The following is a 10,079-nucleotide window of genomic DNA, read 5'->3' as shown; positions in this document are numbered from 1 at the left end:
TCTGTCGTAATTGATTTTATGATACTGATGTATCCAGAAGATTTGTTGCATCATCATCATCCAATCTTACTGATAATTATATGATAGTTATTTTAAGACTTTGAAATAGACACATAAAAGAAAATATTTGTCAGAGGAGCACAGACTAATCAAAGTTTATTGATATAGCAATAACGCCAACGTCAGTTCTCAAATCTGTTCCTCTTAATCGCTTGGGGAAATAATTATGTAAACAATATCAGCTGCAGATAATTTTGAGTTGATATACCAAAGTGAGTCATGCTTGTGATTACAGGATGAAAGGGTGACGTGTCCGAGTAGACAGCGAGATAAGAAAAAGTCTCGAATGTTCCTCATAGTCACTTCATCTTTAATATCTGCTGTGATCACGTCTGCACGACTTGGTTGTCCATTAACGTAGCAATTATTGCAGCGAGTACATTGACATTAATATCAACATTGACACAGACACAGTCAGGCGCGATTAATCTACCATATTGCCCTTCCCATCTCATGCACCCACTGAAATCAAAAGGCGACATTCGTTTAGCTTCACTCAGTTTAAAAGTGTTTAGTGTAGCGTATAGATAACAAGCTGTGTATTGTATTGTCTATCATAAGTAAACTTGATAGAGAAATGAAGTGCGTCTTCAGCTGGCGATCCTCACTCTCGAGTGCCTTTTATTTAGATTTATACAATTTCACACTGTACAGACTTTTTTAATTCACAGTGTATAGATCTCCGTGCATAACGTGTTGAATTCAGTGTGCACTGTACCCTAAGGATAGAGGGTATAGATATCAGTGGTTAAACCAGGGATGTGGGGAGTAGGCCTAATTAGTCTCCCGTCTACTTGATTGAACCTTGTACCGTGATATCAGCACACACAGCCTATAATCAGGAAAATTGTGGAATTTGGCCGGCTGAACAAAGCCGTGTAAGATGATGGTGAGACCAATTAGCAACAGATCTACTGGAGACGAAGGTATTGCAAAATTATTGATTGTTGTCTGATATTCCTGTCGGTAAATACAAGTTTGTAGGTCTACATTATATTTGATATTTACTTACCCCACTAATAATGCTACTAGGGCGCCAACCAGCGACCAGGATATTGTGAAGCCAAACAGAGTGAATGACATGACCGGTTTTTAAAGGAGACAAGGCGTAAGATAGTATAGATTCTAAGCATGCCGTTTCTTTGTCGTCGTTTCTTTCTTGTTTTTGAGGGGGTGGGGGTGGGGGTGGGTGAGGGGTTCCTTCTTGTTCTCTTTTTTAGTCTTTTATTCTTCATCTATCATGTACACGACCTTTGTGTATGTTTAGTGTTTTAACATTTTGACAAGCTTTTGGTTATCCATGTCCATGAAAGAAAGAATATTACAATATTCGATCGTTCTTATTTACTTTTGTTATGTAGCAATGAAACATTAAAAAGGACACAGTGCGAGGAATGATACATGCATGTACATCAGCCATTTTGCGCGGCACAATGTCGCAAGTCAGAGACTAGTCATCTGTGGTTCCACGGGGGGGGGGGGGGGGGGGATCCGAGAATCCTGGAAAGGAAGGGGGGGGCCTTTATAAAATTAAAGGGGCGCACACCCCCCTTTTTTCTTTTTATTTCTTTTGTTTTAACAAAAATGAAAGGGGACACGTGCCCAGTGCGCTCCCCCTGGAACCTCCATTGCATGGGTCCGCGAAGTTCCACAAAATGGACCTGCTGATCACACATTACTAATCAAGAGATTGAAAAAAGAGGAATATACCACTCCGCAAGTAACGTGCTACCGGGGAAGATTGCCAAGAATTCTATTCTGCACTTTGCGATGAGTGTGTGTGTGTGTGCATTGTTTAGTTCTTCAGATTATAGATATGCAGTACTAGAGCAATTTTTTAGAATGAACAACAAAAATCATGTCCGCAGATTTGGAGGAAAACAATGGCCACCATTTCTTCTCGACAGGGAGGACTACATACTATCGTATACTTATTTATATCAGAGAAGCTCATTGAGCAATCTCAGTTCTCGTGGAAATCGATATAGCGCCCTCTCTGAGCATAATGAGCGAACAAAGGGCTCAAAAATTAAAGGAAAAAGTATTGAAGAATAAAGAGCTGAAAAAATTAACGGGGAAGGATACCTACATGTATAATTACTATGTGGCTTCAGCTAATGCAGGAAATCAGTATAAAGTTATGAATTTTTGAAGTTTCGGTGCAGTCATCGTTGTTTCGTTGCGTGACAACGATAAGTAGAAAATGCAATGAGAATTCGATAAAAACGCTCAATAAAGAATGAAAGAAATGCATATTATACATTTTATTGAAGTGTTAAGGGTTATATTATTTTCCTGCTTTCCGAAAGAGGAAAGTCAAAATGCTCTTAAGTGTGTTCGAAAACCGAAAATGTTTCATTTTCTCTTTCTGTTGTAGTCTTCTCGTCCAGCAATGGCAGCACCGAAACTCTTAAAGTTCATATCTTGTCAACAAATATTGTCCGATTATCCTCAAACTTCAATAATGTGTTCTATCAGGGAGGTGGAAGAGAGACCTCCCTAGTTCTATCAATGTTGCATGCAGTCAATCAATCAACCAACATATTTTTGTATAATTCTTGTATTACTGATCAAACTTTAGTTTTGTTATGTGTTTTGATAGAAGATACACATTAAATTCCCTATATTTCAGTAAATAATATGGCAATATTACATGGGCACACAAATTATCATTGTTTGAAATTTGGACCTCGCATAATGTCGAGATGAAACGCCTTTTATGGTGGCAGGTACTTTCGGCACCAAGTTTGTGGCAATGTCCTGATAAAGACTGATAATTTTTTTTCTGCTTATTGTTTTTTTTTTCTTCGTTGGGATCTCATTAGTGCATAATATCATTACCATTTTTACTGAAAATATTTCAAGCATAGGAATTAGGCTAAATGTTGGTGTTAGTAACATCACCACCACCACCACTAAGCTCACCCATATCCAGAAATCTTTGCATACATAGCTCAGTGTCGACTAATTCCACTTTGCAATAAAACAGATATTATTATGCAAAGATCTAACAAAAGTGCAACGGATATAACAGTTGGTGTATAGTGTTCCATTAGTTTCTTTAACTTACAAAACGTGCATAACGCAGTATTTTATAATACTGTTTTGTGTACATAGATGTATAAGTTATATCTATACTGGCCACTCTATAGAAAAGTTTGGATTGCTCATGACGCGATCCACTCATAGATATATGACATGCCAATGATAATTCCATCTGGTCTGCGATATGAGCTGTATATACGTATTTGTAGGCCATTTATATATGCATTTTGTGAGTTTCATCCAGTCTAATCCAATTGAATCAAATCAGATCAAGTATTGTGCGCACTCCTATAATGGAAGCGTTTTATACATCATCACAAATCTATATTTCGAGTATTCTCCTGTTTGTATGTGACATTCGCTGTTCTATCTGAAAACACAATCATGTCAAACTGCCTTGCATTCCCTTTATGTTCTCCCCTTTGGCTAAATGATAGTGAAAATACTTGTAGGTTCAATTTGGTTGTTTTTTTTTCTTTTTGTACGTGCTTTGTTCCTTAAATAGGGGCTATTCAGTTTAGGATACGGGAGAGCTATCCATAGAATACCATGTAGCCAAGAAACCGTTAGTCCAGTCAAGCACATACTATTATGCTTATTGATAACGGTCTCCTCCATCTGTATACCTTAAAGGCAAATGAAACAAAAACCCAGTTTATAGTGCTTCATAATAGTTCTAAAATGTGAGTTAGGGATAGAAACAACCAGTGAAGAAAACTTAATCAGGGTAATCATGTTTAGTATTTTTTGATATTCAAAGTGTGAACTCTAGTCATAATACGATTCAAATTCATGAAATTCTTCCGTCGAGATGTTTTCATTGCAACTGATTGACAAATTGCCCTACATCGACGTAAATAAACACTGAATTGATCAGTGTTTTAGTAGTAGCCATGATAAAAAAAAAATCATGAATTTGAATAACAAAGCAGTACCCGCTGCATGCTATAAGGATTAGAACCAACACTTGCTGTTGGGCGAAAGCTCGGTGGTCGTATGGTTCGAATCCTGCTCGAGTATAATGTACGCCCATGATTTTTTTTTTCCATGGCTACTACTAAAACACTGATCAATTCAGTGTTTATTTACGTCGATGTAGGGCAATTTGTCGATCAGTTGCAATCATAACACGATTGTTTCTTGAGTAAACCGTGTTCAGTTATGGTTTATTGAGAAAAACTTGAAATAATGATATCTCCTTATATTTTAGGTTTTATTGCAATTGTTTTAATGATAGGATGTTTTGTGCTAAAACTGATCTACACATATGCATCAAATGTGATAACTCAAACATTTTTTAAATCACTGCTCTCAAAGGTAAACTGTGTCTTTAAGATAGTATTGCGATGAAATGTACATGCACGTATGATATCATACACGATGTCTATTTCTTTTAAGCAGTCGTATTTCTATTTTGGTGTGAAAATTGTTGATTTTGTTATTACTCATTTCACTTGTACAGGTGGAGAAGTGAAGCATATTGAAATTGAAAACTTCATAGGCTTATATTAAAAAAAGTTGTTGAATTTCAGAAAGCGTCAGAAAATATGAGACGCAATGTTGTGTACATTATAATCGCTATATGCGCTACGAAGACTCTTAATTAGTATGTACTGCTGCAGTATATCTAAAAAGGAACCTTACATTCCGTTTTCATTTCATCCGATTCATTTGAGAAATCTTGATACAGGGCGGAATTGTACTTGTTGTGTATTCTTTTTCTGCAGAGATATCCACGCATATCTACATTCTATGATTTTATGATATTATTACTGCATACAAATTTTGATTGAATCACTTCTTTATTCAAGAAAATGTTTATACATAACCAGGTCAATCATCTCTTCAGATAATTGCAATAAACACTTCATAATTTCCATGCTTGTCTTGATGAGGTGATTATCATCATTTCTTTTTTTTTTCTTTTCTTTTTTCAATCTTTCCTTTACACACGTATGCCGGCATAATTATGTCGCAACCTTACACGTGTATTGTATAAAGAACAAAGACCGGGAGACGCTGAGTAATGATTATCTGTTGCTAGATTGTTCTGTTGGCTGAGAACCGAAATACATCACTACGTCATTGCACGACGATGACTTCATAGAGGATCAAAGGTCGACCAACGCATTTCCAGCGTGGAAGATTTGACGTTCCTGCGATCATCATTATACAGCTGTACGTGGCAAGAGAAAATAGGAGAGACTGGGACAGGATCATATAGCATTGAACTCACAGGCATATTATATAAAATAAGTGACAGTAGTGACAGTAGTATAAATTCCCTTGTCACAAATATGACAGGGGACTGAGGGAATTAAATATCATTGACGGGAAAGTGTGTTTTTTAGCAGTTTATCTCGAACATTTTTGGTAGAACAGTGTGATTAGGTGTGTCTTTAGAGTCCCCTTTTCATTTCTGAAAAACCTTGTACACACTCTTCACTTTCAACTCTAATAACTTTTGAAAGGATAGTGCTACTGCATTGAAAGTTGGCATTAATTATGGACAGAATGTGTTAATGAGGCATTCTTAATTTCAGTTTGATCTGATAATCCCTTCATTGTTGTTACTCTGGTGGTTTACTTCCTGTTTTTTGTCCCATTCATCGCACAGCCAGCACGGTTGTACTTCAGAGCCTCTTTTCTCAGTTCACACTTTTCCTGAGTTCTTGCTTTCTTTCCAATATTTAGATAGGTTAGGAGAGTCCATTCGATTTGAGTTATGCATCATTTCAAAGCTGAAAGGGACTGTCCAGTACTGGTTGAGGTATGGGGATTCATGTTTTGAACATTCCTAAGTGAGATAATGAGAAACCTCTTATGAAATATGAAAGAACATGTAATTTTAACAAGGATTCAACGTTTATTTGATGAAAATTGGTTTTCAAATGGCTGAGATATAAAAAAATGATAATAATAAAAGGCGACGGGCCACGCCTTTTATTAGGATCTCTTTGTTTCACCTTGTTTTTGGATATCTCAGCCATTTCAAAACAGATTTTCATCAAATAAACTTTTGATACCCCCTAGAATTGCATGCTCTTTGACATCTCACAGAGTGGTTTCTGAATATCTCGCAAAACGTTTAAAGCTAATTCTTTACCTCGACCAGAACTGTACACACCCTTTAAAGGATAGGGTCTTAACTAGAAATACATGTCTAACGACTTTTTTTTTTTGTGGTGCAGAGTCACATATTTATATATATATATATATATATATATATATATATATATATATATATATATACATATATATATATAATATATATATATATATATATATATATAATGATATTTCCCTCAGTCCTCTGTCATATTTGTGACAAGGGAATTTAATATACTGTCACTACTGTCATTTTACAGGGCTGCGGAATACTTGGAGGGGAGGATGCGTCCCCACATCCCCATATTTCTTTCCGAGGGTTCCACGAAAGGTGTGTGAGAGCGTGTGTGAGAGGGAGAATGAGGGGGGGGGGGGGTGGAAGCATTTGACCTTTGATCGAACCAACCAGAAGTACCCCCCCCCCCCCCCCCCACACACACACACACACACAAGACGTTCCGCTGCCCTGGCTATAATGACGATGACTCGATAAGATATTATACGTCACTCTAAAACCGAGGGGATTTATCAGAAAACAAATATCACACCTCGAACATGAGGCGGATTATCAGTTCATTTCGGGATAGACCGGTTTAGAGGTTGTTCCTGATTACAAGAATTACCGCCTAGCTGCCTTGATAGGTAGCAGCCAATGCAGTAACAGATCGAGGTAAAAAATATTGGAATGTTGTCTGTATAATAGGATCAGATGCGGTTTCTCGAAAAAACAAATCATCCAGACAATAAGTAAAATTGCAACACAGTTTACCCATGCAGTTCTTTATCTAAAAGTATATTTTATTTCATTGTAAGAAATAGATGGCCTGCATTTAAATCTCACTTGAATATGCAAGTCACTTTGAACTTTACTTTTTTTTTATATGCAAATATCATATTGTATACTCTCGTCGGAAATGAAATAAAAATGAAATGAAATGAAGTATGACTTGAATCCTAGCATACAAGTAATAACACAATTCATTTTTAGCGTCTTATCGATTGAAAAAAATGATCGCACCTATATAAATTGAACTAGATTTCGAAAATGGTTCTTCATTCCCTAAAGTGCAAAGCAACACCTAGACAGAAAGATCCGTCCGGGGGGAGTCTTTCATATTTTTTCACGTTATCGCTCTCCTCCGTAGAGGGGATCCGTGAAGCCAGACGAAGTCTCCTCGGAACATTCTTATATTCCCCGATCGACGGCCAGATACAGACTGATCTTTCGGTCAAAGCAACACCTGCTACAATGCTATGGATGGATATGATAAATATTGAATAATAGTACAATACACATTTAGAATCAGCTCGGCAGTCCTTCATAGTTAAGAGGTGATACCTCCTTGTTGTGGCACTATAATCAATGCCATTGCTATAGCTTGACACGATGACGTATCCGACTTGAAATAGATTCTGAAACCAACATCAACTGAAGCGTCCCGCCCCCTTCCATAGCTAAACTCCTCCTCTCATACCCCCACCACTCTCCTCTCCTACCCCGTCCTCCGAGTTGTGCTTGTCTCTTGCGAGCTGTGTGCTACACATAATCGTGATCGGTGTGACGCAGGTCTGTTCGAATAATCAATAAATTGCCCAGTTCGACACTCCGTACGTGCAGAAAACTGCAGACGTTTGCCGTGATCTGTCTGTTTCCACATCTTTAGTCTATCGAGCTCAACTAGTATACTCGAATTCAACATGGCGTTTTCTGTCTTTGGTTTCACCGTATCTTGGCCTCTGATTGGCGCAGTGGTTGCTCTTTTACTCGGGTAAGTTTCAAGGCTTTTGTTTGGAATATGTTTAAGGTATCTTTGAATTTGTTTGTGAGGTGGCAGCGACCCCATACGGACAAATACGTACCGTAAAGGTTACAGCGCCCCGCGGCGGGGTTAGTGAGGTGGTAGATGCGAAGTGGATTCTTGTTATGTGCAGCCAATTCTCGCCAAGGAGTTACCGCCTTGGGAAGTTGGTGGTTCTCTCATACCTCCTTGGTGCAACCATGGAGGTACAAAGTTTTTTGTACCTCCATGGTGCAACGCAGCGTTCGGCTATTTATGATGGGAACGTTGAAATGTGTGATCAGCATTGGATATTGCCTATGAAAAAATGAGAGTGTTCAGATTTAACAATTTCAGGTATTTTCATTATATTACTATAACTGTATCTAAGTATAATTTTTGCACTTCTTAACGAGATGAAGATATGATCAGTCCATTCGCAGTTCATTATATTGTAATATCCACGTACTAGTCTATGCTAGATACACTTGGTTTGCGGTTCACCATGTATAGTCCTTAGAAGGACTGTTGAAATGACAGGAGAAAGATAGAAAGAAAGGTGAAAGATAGAAAGAAAGGTTGGATGAGAGGTGAGAAATTGAGTAAGAGTATTCTTTCTGGAGTGAGTGTAGTCCTGAAAAGGACTGTGAACCAAGGAAGTATGGAGCAAGGAAGTATAGAAGAGTTAGAAGAGACTCAACGTTTCGGACAGTTGACTGGCCGTCACTCCAGCAAGAATACTCTTACTCAATTTCTCACCTCTCATCCAACCTTTCTTTCTATCTTTCTCCTGTCATTTCAACAGTCCTTCTAAGGACTATACATACATGGTGAACCGCAAACCAAGTGTATCTAATATACCACACCATGCAAACACCTTTTCTCAAAAATCATCTAGTCTATGCTATGCATTCAGTTATACGTGTACCAGGCCAGGGTCGCAGGGAGGTGGATCTCTTCCCACCTCCTTACCGCACCAAGGACCTCAACACGTGCGTGTGACAGCGCCCTGGGGTTACCCACCTCCCTGCCCTGGTTATACACACTGAGTATAATACTTTATTATCATCACAAGCAGATCAGGAACGCAGGAATTGTGATCAGGGGCTGTCTAATTATAGGGTTGAGACATATCAACATAGGCCCCTCTCATCATTAATCCAAATTAACGAGTTAATGAGCAAGTATATTCCTGCAGCTGCTTTAGTGTTGACACTGTCAATCAAATCTGAATTACAAAGCTCTCTCATGCCTCAACCTGTGTGCCATCAAATCTTAAAATCATAAGCTTCTAGCCCCTTTAAGTTGTGCCCTGTATGTTATGACAAAGCAGTTTAGATTCTTCATGTGATCCCAAATGTAGTGCTTATTTTTACATTGACTGTTACAGAAACACATCCTTTGTTGTTGAAGTGAGTATAATTTAACAAACCAACCAGTCCTCTTATATATAAAGGCCAAGTTGAGACTTAATATATTCAGGGGTCTTTCTCATGCTTACATGCCTGACAAGCTTTGACTAACCCACCGCTCACAAAAAAAGACCCCAAAACTTAAAAAAGTGAACTTCCAACCACGAAAATAGTCACATTTTTTTGAAAATATATCGTTAGAATAAGCCAAAATATTATATTCAGTATGCACCAGATCACACAGTTCACAGGTTAAAAATGCTGAAGCTTGTTACTGTTTGGGGCGGGGGGGGGGGGGGGGGGGGATAACAACCCTTTGCACATCCTGTCCCCTTCCCTTTGGACCCTTGGGCATTGCAGACAAGTAATTTTATGCCTAGATGCTCTTTGACCATGGAATCTGGGATTTACTGTACAGTTGCTTAAAAAGTGGTTGACGCCTATCCAAATTTACTGATGTTAAAATGTATATTGTTGGGCAAAAACAATTTTTATGAATTACCCAGTATTGATTTGAGTGACCTCGGGAAAAAGAAATACTAACTTTGAAATACATACCTGCAATATTGGTTTGTGGGACATTGTAGTGTGAAGTACATTGTAGAGTGTGCATAACAAGTCATTGACCTAGGATTTATAAAATCTCAGTTTTACGAGCAATCTGGCAGGAACATTG

This window comes from Diadema antillarum, unplaced genomic scaffold, assembly GCF_040938485.1.
Source record: "Diadema antillarum isolate AM-2024a unplaced genomic scaffold, OU_Dant_1.0 seq00000696_RagTag, whole genome shotgun sequence".
Lineage (NCBI taxonomy): Eukaryota > Metazoa > Echinodermata > Echinoidea > Diadematoida > Diadematidae > Diadema > Diadema antillarum.
This window is presented reverse-complemented; position numbering follows the sequence as displayed.